Below are 5,105 nucleotides of genomic sequence, written 5' to 3'. Positions count from 1 at the left end.
TTGTCATACTTGTGGTGATCTTGCCACTCAATGATAGGCCATCAACATCGAATTTTGGAGAGGTGGGGATCAAGGCCTAAATTTGACAACTATTCAACATGTTTTTGGCATTTTTGCTCGTTAAAACAAGTAAATAAATTTTGCGTCTGTCAAATTACATGATCTAAGATGATACATGCCATTTTACACTAATATTATGTATAACATACTTAGATTTCTAAATAGTTAAGGACTTGATACAAATATATGAAAGGTATTTCAATAATTTAGCTATCACATGAATTATTTGGCATCCCATCAAATTTAGGCCTTGGTGGGTGGGTGTGTGTGTGTGTGTGTGTGTGTGTGTGTGTGTGTGTGTGTGTGTGTGTGTGTGTGTGTGTGTGTGTGTACAATTAAGTGCTTAAGCACGTTCTCATGCACCCTTGTTAATTATCTATTCAACCAACTTTATTCTCCCAAGAGAAAACAACCACTACAAAACATTTTCAAAGGGGAGGAAAACACTCAAAGAACTGTTCATGTATCATTTTATTCAAAGCATAATAAGGATTGGTGCACGTATCATTTCAAAACTGTCATGCTGAGCATCAATAAAGATTATGCACACAAATGAGCATATGTTCCATCTTCATTCAAAATGTTATGCCTGTAGATAGTTTATTTTAAGAACAGTTGGCTTTAACTGCCAATATCAGCTCATTACATAGAACCCTGACCCTAACCAAAAGAGTTGTGATTCGGAGTCATCAAGACAAAAAAGTTGACAAATTGATCCCACTACATGTCCAAATTTTGGGGATCTTTATATTCCCTTCCCTCTTAAGTACACTTCACAAGTATTTGCCTTCCAACATCTTGGACCACATTGCCACGAGGGAGACACAGGTCAATCCACCGCTCCTCATGAGTCTCAACTCCCATGAGTCATGTCGACTTGAACTCAGAGCAGGGGACCCAGCTGCTGTAACTCAATAAAGAACCCTACATGCCGGGAGGCCAAAATGATGGTTGCTCCATGTGTGTAACGTGTCCCCTAGTATCATCCAGGACACGTCTTAGCAGTCCATCGGAAAGGATGTCTAAAAAACTCCCCCCGACACTCCCATGGAATGTTATGGGTTTTGCGATCTAGGTCTTTCCGTGTCTGCCACGTAGCGGAAGTATCCTGGCTGTTCCCACTTAGGACCGGAATTAGGGTTTTCCTGATTGGTCATTAGCTAACAACAACTAGCGTCAGACCCGAGTGAACTACTTTACGCAGAAACGCCAGGTCCGAAGCGGATTCACGCTGCACTTGGTTCAAGGAGAATGGGAAACGAGAGGGATGCAAAGCTCAACCTCTCTACCACCATAAGGCATAGTCCCATTCCATTCCCCTAAAACAGCGTAAATCGGGTAAGACGTAACTCTAGGTCATCGTTCTCGTTATTCGTTTTGATGATGATGATCATCCCGCTGTTCTTCGAGATTTTTTTTTAGAAAAGTTCCCGGCTAACCAGGACCACCCAACCGTAGGACGGACCCATGGCCCATCCTCCGCACTTTCCTCGGTTTGTTTTAGTTATGTAATTATCTAACACATTAATTTGACATATAACAATCAGCTTCTTTAATTAATCCTGTTAAGCACTGGTTCCTTCACGTAATCTTATCACGTGACATAGAAAAACAATATCAAGCAAGTTCTTTTTTTTACATTTCATCATTTTATCTTTGAAATACAAGGAGTTCCGCCCGTAGGCTAGTCCATAATCCGCCCGAAGGCTATCCAGTGATCCTCAGGGATCACTATTCCAAGCTTCCACCCGTAAACTAGTATGCGGGCCTCGAGATCCAATCCCAAGTTACGTTAGCCTCTTGTGCAGGACCCGGAAGGCGAGGGATTTACGGCCAGAGCCCCCCCTGGCACCCAAGCGTCCTCCTGCTCCAAGTAGAGCTCAACAGAGAGAGCTCTCGCGGCGGGTTCGGTCCACGTTCCCAGCGCGGTCAACAACCCCCTTGGTTAGGGTCAGGCAGGCAATCGGGGGTAACTGAAGCTGCCTCTCCCTTCAGGCCTTCAACCTGAAGCATTAGATATCTTTTCATCCTTTAGTTCCTTGAGCAAACAATGCAAACAGTGCTTTCTAAACTATTACAAGCACAATCAATTCCAGTGGTCGTTTATTTGGCCAATTTCTAAGGAGTGAATCTTTCTCTCCGAATGCATCCAACACTCGATCCAGGATCAATTGCGACTTGGCAAGATCCCCAAGGGTTTGTTTGTTAACCTTATATCCTTGGGTTAGGGCCGTACCCTACTAACCCAACTTAATCAATACCTTAAGTTCTATTAGCAGTAAATATGTTATTCCAATTTACTAATTGGTCTTTTGCTTCCAAGTAAATATCTAATCCTCGTATCTTGGTTACTTTACCCAAGAAAGGTACTATATCACGACAATTATTTCTCCTCTTGCAAGATAAACTTACGTAAGAATTTGCCAATCTCATTCCAAGGAATTGACCATCTCCTTTTGATCAAATCACAAGATCATGCGACTCTACAACCTATTACGCGAGTGTCGCATCAAAATCATGGAACTATTTTACCCATCGAATGGCGTTGTCTAATCACGAAATCATAATTAGATAGGAAACAGGGTTAGGATATCTTCATAACAATCCGTTCCTGATTGCACTAGGTCGATATTGTCGATCCTAAAGGTCCAAATCCAAATCGAGTTTCATTCTTTTAGCAAGCGATCCTTAGCGTAAAAACCCTAGATCGTTTCTCGCAAGTGTGTCATATTGTCCCTACATTCCGTGAATGAGGACAAGTCTTTTAGGATATAAGAGTTTCAGCTTTGACAATAAGAGCGATTAGGTCATGTCCTCAACGTGCTAAATCCCAATTAGCACTTAAAATATGTTGCATTGATTTAACCCTTCTTGAACGAGTTGCTTGCAGTTTAGGTGTTTTTAGAGTAAACCAATTTACTTATCTATTCTTGGAGATATTTACGATACCCTTCTCATAACCACATGATTCATTTCCTACGTTTGAGTATATTTACAAACCCTACTTTTCTGGTTAAAACCAAAGCATATACTAAGTTACGACATAACTTCTATTGATGCATTTAAGAATTCATGCTACTAAGCGATAGGGTTTTATGTGAACCATGCAACCTTTTTCTAACTTCTTTTCTAAATGAGATTTTCGTATGCTGAATAAGCATTGTACAACCTTTCGTAACTATTTACGTAGTTGATTGAGATTTAAGCCAATTGACTAGATTTTAATCTACTTTACGCAGTTTTAAGAACCATTTCCATGCCTTGTAAATTCCTACGGATTATTAGCGACCTTTTAATGAATCATTTCGAAGGAAAGATGCCTAATAATGCGATATATGATTTATTCTTTCCCATGCATAATCGAAAGTGTACATCAGTAATTTCAATTTTATAAAGATAGCCATTAGTTAATCTGAGTTCGTTACTTTGCAATGCATAATAACCACTTGCCAGGAATGCATAAAGATCTTATGCTCTTCTTTTTCATTCGTTTAATACAAATGACCGATTCTTTGATCAAAGTTATTTCCTTTAATTCAGCCAAGGTATTTCAATCGGAAAAGTGCATCCTAATTCCATAAATGATCCATGCACAATTGAAATATTACGACGTCAATCAAAATTAGGAAGAAAAACCTGGGCTTGTGGTGAAATGTCCACATGGATGTTAGGAGATGATTCTCCTGCGGTTGTGCCTTGTGCCTTCTTAGGGGCCATCGCGTATTCGACTTTCTCGCCTTGGCCGCAGACTTATGATCTTGGTCCATCTCCTTCACACACGAAACTCCCTTTATGATTCGGCTTCCTTGACCGATTGCATCTTTTGGAATTGGGCTTTAGAAATGGAAATTTATGAACTCCCCTTCTTTTCGTAAAAGTTCCGGGAATACAAGGGTTCTTCACAAAAAGAGGCTTAACCGTGGGAAGGGAGCTTGGAAGAGGCCTTAGAAATGGAACTTATGAATTTCCCCTTCCTTTCGTTGAAGCTCCGGGGATGCAATTTGTCTACACGAAAAGGGGGAAAAAAATAGCTTGGTAGTATGCAAAGGGGGAAAGGTTGCATAAATTACGGGTTATAAAAACCCCTTTGGAAAGGGTTTATAAAACTCCCTAGGAAGGACTTTTAAGATAACTTGTGAGGGGGGAAATCCACGGGAATTTCTAAAATGGCTATTTGTGTGGGAAGGATTTAAAAGGAAGCCAGGTTAAATAGCCTTGTGGACATGCTATGAAAGGGCTTAAAACTGGCTAGGGGAGGGAAAAATCCATGAGAAGGGATTTGAGGACGTGTGTGGAAAGGCTAGGGAAAGGCCTTTAAAATCCAACTAGTGTGCCTTATGGGGGAGGCAAGGAGAAAAGGTCCAATTTCTGGGGATCTAAGTGATTGCTTGGGAAGGCCAATAGAAAGGGAGTTCTAAAGGACCCCGAGGCTAAAATGAACCTTTGTGGGACTTGCAATATGAAAGGGGGCTTAGGGAGCCCCCTTAAAAGCTTCCAAGAAGCTTCTTGGAAGCTTCTGTGGCTGTCAAAACCACGCGGAGGAAAGAGGGGATAATTTTGATGACTTGCTAAAGCAGCGACAGTGTTTGAAGGCGTGCTCAGCTCCAGGCGGTGGCGCTAACGCAGCAACTGGTGGCCTTCAACAATGATGTGACGGCATCTTCCCTCACCATGCCTGATCACTCCCTCACAGCCCTTAGCCTCACGAATCTCAGCTCCTTCCCTCACACGATTTCGGCAGCCTGTGGCAACTGTTCTTCCCGACTTTTCTCTCCTCAGTTGCAGTGTTACGCTCTCTCATCCAACTCCCTCTTAATGGCAGCGTAACACTCCTTACCCTCCTCAAACTGGCGGCATCACGACTCCTAGCTCCCTCCTTCCAGCTCCCATGGCGATGGGTTTTATAGGGAGAGGGAGAGGTACCTCCCCTCCCCCACGTGGCCTGATGCATGAGCATCAAGCCTTCCATGAGCTCCAGCACGGTGCACAATCATCGTGCCTCCCCTCCCTCTCCTCCAGCACGACCGTCGGCTAGGGAAAGGAGG

Source organism: Lygodium microphyllum, chromosome 23, assembly GCF_053477565.2.
Source record: "Lygodium microphyllum isolate KBCC chromosome 23, Lygodium_microphyllum_v1.1.10, whole genome shotgun sequence".
Taxonomy (NCBI): Eukaryota; Viridiplantae; Streptophyta; class Polypodiopsida; order Schizaeales; family Lygodiaceae; genus Lygodium; species Lygodium microphyllum.
Note: the sequence above shows the minus strand (reverse complement) of the source record.